The sequence below is a fragment of the Crocodylus siamensis genome, chromosome 1, assembly GCF_052110815.1.
Source record: "Crocodylus siamensis isolate JL-2025a chromosome 1, ASM5211081v1, whole genome shotgun sequence".
Taxonomy (NCBI): domain Eukaryota; kingdom Metazoa; phylum Chordata; order Crocodylia; family Crocodylidae; genus Crocodylus; species Crocodylus siamensis.
The window spans coordinates 129,507,695-129,522,828 of NC_143395.1; the positions used below are offsets into that span (position 1 = coordinate 129,507,695).

The 15,134-nt window shown below is 43.3% G+C and overlaps 1 long non-coding RNA gene across 1 annotated transcript; it reads right to left on the minus strand.

Moving 5' to 3' along the window:
• Positions 1-211: 211 nt before the first annotated feature.
• On the minus strand, positions 212-11,239 carry LOC149873323 (uncharacterized). The gene is made up of 3 exons (XR_016439853.1): positions 11,147-11,239; positions 5,180-5,228; positions 212-572 (listed from the first exon to the last, which is right to left on the minus strand). It is a non-coding gene; the product is annotated as an uncharacterized LOC149873323 (long non-coding RNA).
• Positions 11,240-15,134: the final 3,895 nt, after the last annotated feature.

Consider the following 15,134-nt stretch of genomic DNA (forward strand, 5'->3'; position numbering starts at 1 on the left):
TGATTTTTGTCACACACTGATAAGATTAAAAAACACAGTTAAATTCAATCCTGCTGGCTGAATTGCAGAAGTAATTTCTCATACAATTGGAAGCTAAAACTTTGGAGATTTTTGTCTGCTGGGATGGAAAGTAATTTATCAATTCCCATTAACTTCACTCACCAATCACAGAAGCTTTTATTTTCATTTGAGAAAATACAAAATATGTACCACCTATATTTCATCAACTGACAAGAATTTCATAAAGCAAGGTACTAATGCTAGGCTCTCTGCCTTTTAGGAAACTTCCCTCTCAGAAGAAAAATGAAAATTCATATTTGTTTTGCAGCTCCTTCAAGGAAGATCGTAAATTCATGTGTAGTGTGTTCTGAGACTTGACCACATCAGGACCCTTTGAACTGCTTTGTGGGAGATCTTGGCCTTTTTAACTTCTCTTATTCTTGCAAACATATATCTGAATTACCTTTTCGTAGTTCTTTCGATACACAAACAGTTACTAAAAGACTTCAGATAACTGCAGATCACATTCCTTCTAAGGCCTTCAGGGCAAGAAAGGGGAGGCACTCATTCTTCTATAAACATAGAAAAAGGACATGAACTATATTCATTACTTGCCAAAGTGGAAAAGGTTTCTTTGACAGTATATTTTAGGTCCCTGACATATCTGCATCAGAATGCTTGGAGAAAGGAGAGACTTCAACATGAGTCAACTGTATTGATTTCTGCCTCTAAGGAAAGTAGGCAAAGTAGAATTTTTACTGTACTAAAACATGGGAGCTTTAGATAAGTTCTCATTGGAGATTTTCTTTTCGGTTTTTCCTTTGGAGATGGGAAGGTAGATAAGTGTATCAATAAAGGACAATGAGGGGAGTTTTCTACATACTTTTAACTATTTCAAACAAATTAGGAACTCCTATGGAAGATCTGCATTTACCTTCCTCTGGGAGGTATATGGGAAAGAAACTTCCACAAAATTATAAACTGAAATTATATTAGGGATTAAAAAAATAATGCTCTATCATGCATAAATCTATTCAAGGGACTACCCTCACCTTTATTATTGTAATAGTTACAGCCATAAGAAATTTTGAGAAAGTTTATTTGATTTCTGAGTGTGATGTTGCCAAAATGGCAGAAAAGGTTCTTAGGGTAAATATGATATCTTTTATTAGACCAACTCAAATAGTTGGAAAAATTATTCTTTTCAAGCTTTCAGGTACACATACCTTTGTCAGGCTCAGGAAGCATCTGCAGTTGGTCTGTACTCTTTCTGGATGGAATGAATAGTAAAGAAGCCAGAGGCTGGTATGCATGTAAGAAAGCCAGTCAGTGAAGATGTAAATTGAGGAGTCAGTGGGTGAGAGACTGGTTGTGAGGGGAGGGGAATGAATGTAGCAGGTAAATAGTGAAGCGGTACCTGGGGAGTCAGATGTTAGGTGATTTATGTGTCTGTCCCAGAGGCCAGGGTAACACCGAAAACTCACCGGCAGCAGGAGTCGACACTCTGGGGAAAGCCACATGGTTTGTGAGCTGGCTCTTCATTCAGCTGCGGCTGGCCGGTGACGTCAGCGGTGAATGCCGGCCGGCGTGGATAAAAATGGCGGCAGCTGCAATGAAAGGGGCGGATGGCCCCGACGAAGAAAACACGTGGACGGAGGAAGAGGAGGGTAAGGCCCCGTGGTGTCCGGGGAAGGACGAGGAGCCAGAGCAAGAGGAGCTGGAGAGAAGGAGCTGGCGGCAGTGGCCAGGAGTCAGCGGCAAGTGGGAGGCGCCTGCGTTGGATAAAGGTGGAGTGAAGCCCCCGAGGAGGACCCGCTGGAGCCAGGTGAACGCGGGGCGCGGTAGGACGATGAGGAGCCCGGAGGAGAAGCCAGATTGGGGCGGGGTCGCCGCTGGGACTGCAGGTGCCCAGACCTATTAGGGACAAAGGACCTAGGGACTAAGGGTATAGAGCCAGATTTATAGCTGGAGAGGCTCGACCCTTTTAGCATAAGGAAAAGGGCTAAAGGAGGGCAGCAGTGGGGCAAGAGGAGCCACGTGCCTGCTCCTCCAGGCCAGCTCCAGAAGGTGGCATGAGGCTGGGGTGCAGGGGTAGTTGGAGCCCTGTGTACATCCGTCGGGAGGACCCGGGCAACGAGAACCTGTCAGTTGTTCCCCCCCCATTGAAGATACATCAAGACATGGCAGGCGAGAGCGGGGGCGGCGATGTGGTGAAGGAACATCCGCTTTGCCCTCAAGCGTCCTGGGGCGAGACCAGCATCTTAAGGACGGTGGCCTCAGGAGCGAACATAGCCCGGCGGGTACAGTGTCATAAATCCAATGTCTATATTCAGTCCATGATTTTTTGTATTCAGTAGGTTGATGAAGTAAAGTTCGTAGACTCATCTATGAAAGGTATTTTGTAAATTTCTGTGATAGGGGGCTGTCTCAAGGCTGGTCCAAATGTTGGCCCACCCACCTGTTTAGGGCAGTCCACCCACCTGACTCATCTGCCACGCCTTTGTTGTAACCAAGTTAAATAGTTGTTCCAAGGTAGGAGACTGCCCATTTAATGCCTGATGCCAAGGGCTTAATACCTGGCTCCTAACCACCCCTACACCATGTCCCATGCCATACAAATGGCATCACTATATGGCTCTGGCCCCACACTGGGCCACACTATATTCCCATTTGACATTTGGACCCCAACCTGGATCCCTCCTACTCAGGCGTCCTAACCTTCAACATTATCCTGGGCTGCAAAACTCCCAAGACCCCTTTCCCTCTCAGCAGTGGCCCCCCCTGGGGCCTTTGGCCTTGCAGACCCTGGCCTCACCTCTAGGCCAGTTAGGACTCCAGGACTCTAGCTTCTGGCCATCTTTTATGGTAGGCATCCTTTGACTACCATGCTCCTAGCCCCAGCATGGGCTGGTTGAGTTCCTTTGGCTAGGTTTGTGAGCAGCTAGCCTTCTCTCCCATACAGGTCTGCCTTCTTGGGCCCCTCCAAATGCTGTTATCACTCTGAGTTTGTGGGCCACATAGTTATTCTGGACCCTCCTGGGCCCACTGTTCCACCCTAACTAGGCTTGCTTGCTCTCTGTCCTTCACTGGGCTACTACTCCGCTTCCTCATCAGGGCTTCTGGGCCTTACACCTCTTGGACCTCAGATCTCTGTCAATGTGCCTGGACCCCTACCCTGTCATGCCCCAGGACCAGGAACCTTCTCCATCCCCATAGTCCCTACCCTTGACCTCCAGGTGTTCTGGGAGCAACAGATCTCTGGCAGGGTGATGTTCATTCTTCAGCTCCCTGCAGCAACTTCCAGCTCAGCTTCTGGGGCCTGGGCTTATACTGAGGCTGCCCAACCCTCCTCCAATCCGGGGGCCCTCTTGCGGTCACGTGACCACCTAATTAGACCTCACCACATTTGCCAGCTGCTCCACAGCCTGCTCAAGCCTCGTAAAATGACAGGCACAACCTGTGCCCTGCCACAATTCCCTTTGAGAATTAGAACTGAGAGATTGGAGAGAGAGCGGTTTTCTTGTGAGAAATGTGCCCCCACAGATAATAGGGTATTCTCGTCTTTGAAGAGATATATTACATTTCTGGAGGTGCCTCTGTAAGATCCGGGAATGCTGGTGGGATCTTACAGTGGCACCTCCAGAAATGTAATAAATATCATCCAAAGCACCAAATGCCCTGATGGAAAATATGTAGGAGAGACCAAACAACAACCGCCTACCAGAATAAATGCACACCAGAACTCTATCAAAGACCAGAATATTCGATTACCTGTGGGGGTACATTTCTCACAGTAAAACTACTCTGTCTTCAATCTCTCAGTTCTAATCCTCAAAGGGAATTTACAAAACACCTTTAACAGATGAGTCTATGAACTTCACTTCATCAACCTACTGAATACAAAAAATCACTGCCTAAATATAGACATTGGATTTATGACACATTATAACCTGCCTAACATCTGACTTCCTAGGTACCTCTCCAGTATTCACCTCCCCAGTCTGTCTCTCACCCACTGACTCCTCAATTTACGTCTTCACTGACTGTCCTTCTTGCATGCATACCAGCCTCTGGCTTCTTTACGATTCTTTCCATCATGGAAGAGCACACACCAACTGCAGATGCTTCCTCAGCCTGATAAAGAATATTTGTACCTGAAAGCTTAGAAAGAAGAATTTTTCCAACTATTTCAGTTGGTCTAGTAAAAGACATCAGATTTACCCAAAGAACCCTTTCTGCCTATGTCCTTAGACCAACACGGCTATAACCTATACCCATGTTGCCAAAATAATTTTTTTCCTTCTCATTTGGAAAAAAGAGATTGAAACTTTGGAATAAGTTAAAAAAAAAGGCTAAACTCTAAAATCTGAAAGTTGATAGATAAATATCTCTGATAGTATGGTTTTATTCAGAAAAGTGACTTTATAAAAATGGTTCCACCTTACCCAGCAAACCTGGTCCCTATGCATAGTCAGAGTCATATCTCTTTATGACAGAAATTAGTCTTGACACTTTTTTGGTAGCTCTGTAGGAAGGACAAAGCTAAGAGAGAGTGAGATGGATTCTTTTCTATATTGTGCATTAAGGATCTGATCCAAAGCCCATTGAAATGAATAAAGGTCTAGGTCAATAGCCTTTTTGATCAAACTCTAAAAGACTTGTTTGCTAATTTCCAATCAATGACATTTATGTGAAATCACTGCAAATAGCAGGTATGGCTACTTGCAGATAAGAGTCAAATAGCCTATGGCATCTTTTTATTATGGCTGTGTATGAGATAGAAAGAACATTATCAGAGCCCAGATTGATTTGTGGGACCAGGCATTAGAAGTATTTTAAACTTGTAAATGGAACTCATTTGATATGGAAATGATTGAACAATAATAAGTATGGGAACACATGATACATTTTAATGGGCACTTTTCAGTGTGGAACTGTACCTCAAGTTATTAGTAAGCAATGTGCTAAATTTGTGAAAAACTTGGATGAGAGCTAAAAAATATTAAATACATGTACTTAATACTGATTTGGGGCCAATTAAAGTGGATGGCAATTATGAATGATTATTTGGAATGCTATTAGTTTAAATTCTGCTTAATGTGGATTGATTTAGTAAATACCAAACTACAAAATGGTGATAAATTGGATGACAGATGTTTGTGAAATCCTGATTTCTTACCTTTTGAAATATAAATTGCCAAAAAAGATGAAGAGATTTTACCAGGTATCTAAGGGAAAAGAAAATCTGTTAATATTGTAAACAGACAGAAACCAAAACACAACTTACTCCTCCTCCTGACTTAGAATTTAATATGGCTTTAGAGCTGATGATTCAGTATTCAAAAGATATGAATTGGAAGGTAAAGACTGAAAGGTTAACCTTAACTCTGCCCCTTCAGACATATTCTTTAAAATATTTCCTCTTCTTTATTTCATTATTATGAACCTTTGGCAACTAATTCAAAACAGTACAAACTGGATTCCTAAGATAACCTTAATACAGCACATTCTACAGACGAAATGAGGTCTATAGAAGAAGAAATAAGAAAAAATACTTAATTTATTTTAGCTATGAATGTTTAATGCTGAATGATTTTGAATTTGGGATGGTGATATATAGTAACATCGGCATCAGCAAGTTTGCCTAATATGAACCAAATGTCTTCCTATAATTAGTCAATAAACTTTCTGGCAATTATTTTTGAGTAGTCAAGGAGCATTTGTGAACCAGTAGAAGTTTTGAGAGTGATGGCCTGAAGCAAATATGATGTGTGTTGGTTTGGTTTTATAAAGGTAAAAATAAAAGACCCCAATTCATAATGGAAATTACCCGCTCTTAAGTCCAATATTTTCATTAATAAAATAATGAAAAATATTAACGAGAAAATATCTGCAAGCAGCTGCTGGCTAATGGAATTATGAGTAATAAGTGTTTTATAAAGAATAAATCATCTCTGATAAATCTGATTGCCCTTTTTAATTACAAAATTTGTGGTTGATGGGAAGGATGGAATAGTTGTAGGATATAGTTTACCTCCAGAAATTATTAAAGGATTTAAAACAATGCCTCCTATCTTGAACAATTAATTCATACTGACTAAGCACTGTCATATGGACAGAAGGAATATAAATAAAAAGTAATCATTTGCAATGAATTGTTGAATTCTCAGAAGGTGCCCAGGTGGGGTGGCACAAGGACCAGTGTTAGGTTTGATTTTTATTTACCACATTTTATTAATGCCTCAAAAGAGAAAGGTAAACTGCACATTAATTAAATTCCACAGAGACTAAATAGGGAGGTGTAGCAGAGGATGGACTAATCACTTCATCACTTACTGGGGGTACTGAGTTTGTATAATTTAGTATACACAGATTAAAGGTAGAAATAAATCCTGTCTGATAGTAAATTCATTTCCTAAGCTTTATATGTGGAACTATGGTTTATTCCCTTCAGGTATTATATAGTTATCCTTCTGAACAAAAGCTTATGGTTTTCCTTCAAGCTCTCAGAAGGATAATGTTGTATCATTCTTAGAAACTGTTAGTTAGTGAAAAAAATGTGAACAAAAAAATCATAAAAGCAGAATTGGGAGGAAAAAACAGGATAGAAAAATAATACAAAATCCTCAAGAAGGGTTACCTCCAGAACTGTGGGATGGGCAGGGGGGGATCTGGGGAGGAGTGAAGAGTTACAGTTGGATCTCTCTTTGACTCCTGCTCTACCCAAACTTTAAAAGGAGCTATCTGGGAGGGGTGTCATGGAAATTTTTTGAGTCTGTGCTGCCAGTACAGAAGAGGTTAAACTGACATGCGCGGTTTGAAGCTGTGAGTGGAAATTTCCAAGGCTCACCCAGTCCTTGCCCCCTGGGTGACCTGCGGAGCTGTCAATCATTGTTGACCTACTTTCCCCACAGACGCATGCTCAGACTGTGTCAGCTCCTGACTGAGAGCATGCTCAGTCAGAACCTGACATGAGGTAATCAGACTAGAAATTTCTCTGCGGAGAGCACCCTGATTGGCTACCAAATTGATATAAAAGTTCTGTGAGCCCCTCCCTCGGGGGGAGAGCGCGTGGACTAGAGACAGAGGCTGCTGCTGCAGGGACTGTTCTCTGAGTCAGGCTTCAGGGCCTATTGATCTCCTCCTTCGGCTCCATTGATACTTGCTTTTGTACTCTTCTGGCTTCTGACTTACCCTTGAACTGATTAACGGCTTACGATTTCGGATCACCCTCTGGACTTTGTTTAACCCGGTTCCGGATCATCGACCTCGGCTTTCTTCACCAACTACGACTCTGCTCATCCCTCCAACTGACGTCTCCGCTGCTTCATCTTCTGGCTCCTGACCTCGGCTTTCTCATTCGACCACCCGATTTGTCCATTGCTGTAGACTGGCGTCACGCGGTTCATCATCACCGTGTTACAGTTCGTTTTGTTGTTTGTGATCCCCATTTATGAGCTGTTGACCAGCCCTGGGACTAGGTCTTCGGACTGAACCTCGTGGGCCAACAGACCCCTTTGTTGTTAATTGTTAGTTTGTGTTCAAAGCTGTAACTGAAGACCTTTCTGCCTACGCCTGAAGCGTAAGTCAAATAAATTCACCTGTTCTTTATCAATCCGCTCCGAGTCCCTAACTCCAGACTCTACGCCGCTAATCCCACCTGTCTGTATCTAATTGCCACCCCGGCCCACCGTGACCTTGGGGCCCGATCCTTCGGTTTTCCCCGACAAGGGGCAGAAGCATTTCTATTCAGGGAGTTCTGAGAGAATCAACTGACTTCCTGGTTCCTGCTAATCTCTTTCCACTCCACAGGTGTTAACCACTCTTTTATTTTTAATGGTCTTGAATTCCTCTCTTCAAACTATCTTTTATTTTGTTGCCATTTTGCCATCTGTTTGCCATTCCTAGTAATGTGTCTTATCCATTTTGCAGCCCTTCAGACTGGTTTTAGCTTTAGCCATAAACCTTAACTCATGTGTAGTAATAACTGACAGTGAAGCACTAGAGACACTGTCCAGACATTCAAGAAGGCTAGATTTTGTTTTAAGAATCTGAACAAGACAAGTACATTTAATAATAACGATTACAGGACTAATGAGCAATCTATTTTGACTATTTTTATGTAATTGTGTTTTTTTAAAGCTTTATATATAATCTATCAAAGTAGTAAATGTTCCAATAGTTATAGTTGTTTTTGCTTTGGTCCTAAATTGAATACTGTAGTGCTAGCCCCTTAACATATTAGTAAAGCATCTAGTCTCTCTTTAACTGGAGAAAAAAAGTGTTGCGTTATGATGTACTCCACCCTATGCACTCCTTTTTCCAAATCCTAGATCCACCCATTGGGATGTGCCATATGTTGATAAGCCAACCTAGCATTATCATTTAATGAAAGTGAGGGTAGAACCGCACACAGCCTTCCTCTCCTCCCTGCTATCATACACAGACAAGCTCAACTTTCACAAAGAATTCTCTGAAAAGTTCATTCAGTTTGAGGAAGCAATTTTTTCCCTAGAGCACTCCTAGTACCATTTGAACTCTCCTTTTATTTATATCTCTCCCCCCAAGTGGAAACATTATATGTACTGAGGTGTCCCTGGTGTGGAAGTTCTTCTAGAGAACAAAAGGACAAAGAGAGCCCTAGAGTTAGTGTGAAGACACAGAACTTCTACATGGATAGTTTTATCTTCTAGAACAACAGTTTTCAACCTGTGGTCTACACACCCCTGTGGATTCACAGACTGTGTCTGAGGGGTCTGCAAAAGATAACTACGATCAATCAAAAGTATGTGAAAACCCACACTTACAATTCAAAGGGGTCCGTAACTCCATTTGAAAATTTTTAGGAGTCTTCAAATAAAAAAGGTTAAAAACTACTGCTCTAGAATATCATGTGGGTTCTAGGCATTTTTGTTTCTGTCACAAGACACAACTCCCCTCTGTCTTCTTTCATTCCCCATTTGAGTAGAACGTGGCAAGTTTTCTGCTTTTAAATCAGATTTTAAGGAATTGCAATGCCTTTAAACTAACTAACTAATCTCTAGACTCATTAACTACAGTTCAGACATGCCCTAAAGCTTAGGTGCAATAGCTCCATGTACCATATCTGAACTGGATTTAATATCCATAGCTCAAGTACTGATAGCAATGAAGTAACAGCAGGAATTTCAGGATGGGCTAGCCACCTGCATATGTGCCCAAAGCTTGTTGGGCTTGTAGAGCTTGTGCTGAAGACTGTGCTGCCACAGTTGAAATCTTGTTATTACTGAAGCTGACTAAATTAATGCCAGCTCAAATATGTCCACATGTGCTGCAGACACATGTTTGACTTCAGTGTAGCCATAGCTTTTGGCTAGGGACAGACATTAGACATAAACCGGTTTAAGTGATCAGAAACTAGTTTAAACCTGTGACAGAACATTCAATGCACATAAACTAGTTTGAAAATGGCTACCAATTTGAGATAAACCTAGTTGAATGTTTAAGGCTTAACTGATTTGGGTCAAATGGGTTTATGCAATTTCTTTCCCTGGCCCCTTTCTGGTTTAAATTAAATCAGATTCCCCCAGCATCCTGGCATGCCCTCTAGGCTGGGCGGGACTCTTTACTCCACAGAAAGGCTGGCCCCTCCCCTCTGCTCCCTGGCCAAAGCTCCAGCAGAGACTTGCAGGCACAGCAGGGTCTGCTGGCTTCCCCGTGTCCTGCTCTTCTTCTGCCTCCCCACTCGCTGCTTAACCAGGGATCCCTTCCTCCTCTCTCCCACAGCACAGACCATAGCTAGCATGTGGTATGCTACTTAACCAGACTATCCTGCTGGGGCCTGGCCATGCCCGCCTCAGCTCAACACTGTAGAAGAGGCGGGACGGCTGCTCTAGCACCCCCTGTTCTTCTAGCTTGAGCCACTGCAGACATGTGCTTGCATTTTTTCAGTCCAGAGGTGATGTCTGTATGGTTACAAACTGATTTAGCCTAGCCAGGGTAGGCTAACCTGCAAAGACTGAATCAATTCAGGCTCAGGCTTTTTGAGAACAAGCCTTATGATGAGAGGCTGAGAGCCAAGGGACTCTTCAGCCTGGAAAAGTGCAGGCTCAGGGGTGATCTAGTGGCAGCCTATAAGTACATAAGGGAGGTGCATCAGGAGCTGGGAGAGCACCTGTTCATCAGAGCATCCCAAGGGATAACAAAGTCCAGCAGTCACACACTCCTCCAAGACCATTTTAGGCTGGACATAAGGAAAAACTTCTTTACTGTCCAAGCCCCCAAGGCCTGGAATAGACTCCCTCTGGAGGTGGTGCAAACATCTACTCTGGACTCTTTTAAGAAATGTTTGACTCTTATCTTGCTGGGATCCTTTGACCCCAGCTGACTTCCTGCTCTTGGGGCAGGGGCCTAGATTCAATGATCTCCCAAGGTCCCTTCTAGCCCTAGTGTCTATGAAATCTATTAAATCTATGAATATTTGTCCCTAGCCCTTGAGACCAACACGAAATCAGTGGACAGTCTGAGAAGAGGCAGCAGCATAAGCTTCTCTCCCCTAGCAGTGTGGACCAACCAATCTGTTTGGAGGAACCAGTTTAAAATGGCAAAATCAATGTTAGTCCAGCACTTGGTCACTGTCCTGAGGCAGCTGACAGTTATTCCCTAGAAACTGGAATGAAAGCCCTCCTTAGAAATCATTTCACCTGGGACCCAAATGAGTCAATGTCACCTTCAAGGTCATATATATGCAGAGAAATCTTGCCCACTGCTATAATTCTCTCATGGACTGTAGGTTATTACCCATGTGTGCTAGCCAGTTGCTAGGAGGGTAGAGATAAAGTCTAATCTGGCCCTCATTCCCTGTGGGGAAACCAAGAATCCTCAAGAAAGAAAGGGTATAACAATGCTTCCGTGCCCTTGAACACGTAGATCACAGCTGGGTTTTTTATGTAGACTGCACAAGTCAGGGAGACTCCTTGCATCTTTTCCCTCACCCTACTGTGCATCCCCATAAAGGCCAGATGGAACTTGAACCAAACTGTGTGCAAATACTGCTTAATGAAATAGTCCTTTGAACACATTTAATGCATTCTTTTATGGCAGCCAGATCAACCACTGTTTCAGCAAAGAAAGCACGACCAGTCATTTACTTGTCACGTGTACTTACTATGATGCTTCTGCACCTTGACTCCTTTGCCATTTTCCCTTCCTTCTCAGTCTCTGTTGTACAAGTCACATGGTTGAATGCCCTTCATGGAGCTTGCACTCCAGCCTGTCCTCTAAAGATTAAATGGGGATGATTATTAAATGCTGCTTAAAGGCTCAGTTGAGCACTCTTTACTTGGGCAAAACTCCCAGTGACATCAAATGCTCTCCAAGAGAGGAAATGTAGCAATGTAGCTATTTGAAGGACAAAGTGCAACATATGCTGGCAGCCAGTGCAAAAGAAGAATAAAAGGCTGCTATTTTCCATTTGAGATGCTATGCTTTAGATTCCTGACTGAAATATGGAAGTAATTTTTATTTCCATTTTTTAAAATATTATATTCCAGGGAAAATCTAGGGATTTCAGTCTTTTGAAGTAGCTACCACTACATAGGTTACCAGTCCACAGGAAGCAATTTCTGGATAGCTCTTGCACTGTTGTGCTAGAATAACTCAGGAGAGTGGTAAAGGTTTTAACACTGGCAGGAATTTGCCTGAGGCAAGCTTTAGGCCTATTGGCATCACAGCTGTCTCCCTGCATTGCCAGCTGAAAAGAGGCGCTACACAGGCTGATTACAGAAACATGTTTAAAGGAGGGTTGAAGGCTTGAAGTGAAATAAATAAGTACAGCGATCAGGAAGAAGCATGCTTTGAAAAGCCTGTTTAAAGAATGTCTTAGAAAAGTCTGTTTAGTTTAGTATTTCCAGTGTTTGACATGAACAGATCCATTTCTGGTGAGCTAGATCAGTACCAGCATTGCATAACTCCACCCATTTTTAATGGCTTCTGATTTATAGCAACACAAATAATAGTGGTGGTTTCATTGTTTCATAGTAGGTAGGGTGGGAAGGGACCTGAGCAGGTCACCAAGTCCGACCCCCTGCCATGGGCAGGAAAGAATGATTATCTATCCTCCTTTTGAATACCCTCAGGGTAGGAGTATTCCCTCGGAAGTTCATTCAGTCTCTTATGTACAGCTGAAGACTAAAACAGTTTCAGATCAGGTTCTGAAGTTTAAACCTCAAAAGCTGGGGCTGATTTGCGATCTGGGGTTTCAGAACTGGGGCCATTATAACATTAGGGGTCATTTGTAAATTTTGGATTTCACATATCTCTAAAGCGTGAAGATTTGTAGATAGAACACTTTGATTTGGCTTTACTTTCAACGTTAACCATTCAGACATAGCGTTTGCCATTTATAAATCTAAGCCGCACTTTCCTCTATTAGTTATGTTCTAACTTACAAAAAAAAGTTTGTTTGTTTTTTTTAAAGTGGCAGGCATGTGGTGGGGGATGAGTAGCCTCCGTGTTCACCTCCAAGGTCCAGAACCCTGCCACCGTTCCAGGAGCTGTGCCAATGTGCTGGTGAGCTCAGAGAGCTTGCTGCACATACAGATTCACAGATGTTTCAGGCTGGAAGGGACTTCATGAGATCATTTGGTCCAGACCCCCTGTTCTATGCAGGAAAGACTGCTGGGGTCAAATAAAGCCTTTCTGTCACTGCATCGCTGAAGTGGGGGTATGTCTGCACTCCCACCCACCACTTCTGGATCTGCCCATTACAGCTACTTCTAAGGAATAGCGCTATTTGAAATCAGGGAGTGAGACAGTAGTAAACATAGGTGGCTTTTTATAAACTATGGGTCAGATCTTCAGAAATGTAAATACCTAAAAATGCAAACAGGTGCCTAATGGAATCTATTCAAATGATTAAGGCAATTACAGAAGGAGCAGTTTTCAAACCTAAGAACGTAAATTGGTAATGGACTATAAAGTGAATGTTGCCACCAACAGAAACAAACACTGCTACACATATGCATTGGGTAAACAACACAAACATTAGGGTATACATGCAAAAATAATTGCATGTGCAGAAACATGCACTCTGTTGCCTGCACTGTCGCATCTTTTGTAAAATAATTAGCTTTCCCCTGTCTCTAACAGTGAGTGCATGCGGCACAGTTTAAAAAAAAATTGTGGCCAGAAATTATATCAATAATTTATCTGTTAATATCATACATATAATGTTATAGCCATTCTTGGCCTAACCCAGACAAAGTAAGACATTCACTGTTTTATTTTCCTCCTTCCTTCTAAAAGCTTTTCAATTTGTAGAACTTGCCCATGTTTTTCATTCCTTCCTGAATAGCCAATATATTGTTGGGTACTACAGAAATGTTTGTTGGTTCTTACAGAAAGAAGAACCTTTAAGTCACTTGTTAACAAGGGATAATTTCCTGCATTTATCTTTTTAACAGCAAGAAGTTTATTTTGTTTTGGTTTTTTACTTGAACTAGGGTGAGGAAAGCAGAGCAAAGCTGCCTGGGTCACAGGCTTTTAAACACATTATTATGCCCACACTTTTAATTGGTCTCTCTGTACAAATCAATCAGAAATTAAACAAAAATTGCTTCTTCTCCCCCGCTTCCCCCCCACTTCTCCCAAGAGGCTCAAGTTTAACATAATCATCCAAGAATTCACAAAGGATTTTCTGTGCATTTGAAGACTTCCTCTTCAAAATGTATATAGGCTGTTTTCTTTTCACTCAGGATTCAAATACTTTTGTGGCAGACTTAGTAATTCAGCCCAGCACGTCCTAGGCTCAGGAAAGCTTCATTTTGAATCGTTGAGTCAGTCCAGAGGCGGGAGTGGGGCAGGAGCCTCCTGGACCTGATTGAAGCCTGCATTTTGTAGCTTCAGCAAGACTTTGGGGGAAAAGCCTCTGAAGTGAATAAAAGCAGCTGTGTGCCCCGCACACAGCAGATGCATCAGAGGACGACGGAGCAAGAAGGGGTTAAGAGCTGGGGAACAGCTGCCCAGCAGGTGAAACAGTGCCCAGAAGAGCCCCAAAGACCCCCTCACTGGGACCAATGCCTCAGCCCCACTACTTCGCAGAGCAGCACATGGGGCTCAGACCTTGGGGCTGCTTGTGTCAGTCTGGGCCTGCATCCCCTGGCAGGTGGCCAGGGAGTGGTGCACAAATCGGTCATGGAGCCCAGATGCTGGGAGCCGCTCTATGTGGCTTGGGTCTGCAACCCCCGCAGGTGGTCAGGAGCGCAGTGCAGAGATCACTGCATGGAGGGTCCAAGAGTGGACTAGGATACAGGTGTCTTGGGTCCCGAACCCCTGGCACAAGGCCAGGCTGCCAATGCTGCAGCACACCCCAGTGGGACCAGCAGCTGATCAAGCCCTGGTGTCGCATGAGGCAGCCCAGGCCTCCAAGCCCTGCCATAAGGAGTGAGCCAAATGGTGCACAGGTCAGTGCACAGGGCCGTGAGCAGGCCTTAGGATGGGAGAGAGCCCCGGCAGCAGCCAGCCATTGTACCAGGAGAGGCGCCTGTCCCACCAAGCCAGAGCATCCCTGTATCACCAGGGGTCATGGGTGTTGGGGACAAGGGGAGGAAACCCTCAGGAGGGAGCCAGCAGAGGCCACTGTGAAATAGAGGGTCCCATCCCAGAGGGTTGGAGGGGCCTGGGGCATCACCCCCTTTGGCCCTGGCAGAGCTGCAGCCAGGCTTCTCTTCATTGAATGGGGAGACTCCAGCATAGTAGCACCCTCAACACCCGGAAGGGTGAGGGAGCGCCTCCTATTTTGTCATTTGTGTCTTATTTTGTCATTTGAAGTTTCACTGTTATGAATACAAGTGCATTTTTATTTTTGATTTCTACTGCATACATGACAATGTTCTTTCATGGACTGTAAATAGTTAATTGCATTTATCTCTGTTGATATGCTGTATTTACCTATATTTACCTATACTTACCTGTTCCAGATCTGTTACTTACCTGTGTGGCTTGAAGCTCTAGAAGAGGTATAAGTCAAGTATATAATACAGCCCTGTATCATTGAATAAGTGATTATTTATATGTAGGTATAGATATATATTGTGTGTGTGTGTGTTTGTATATATAACTTTATTTTATGAATTGATAAACCTGTATGTAGTTGA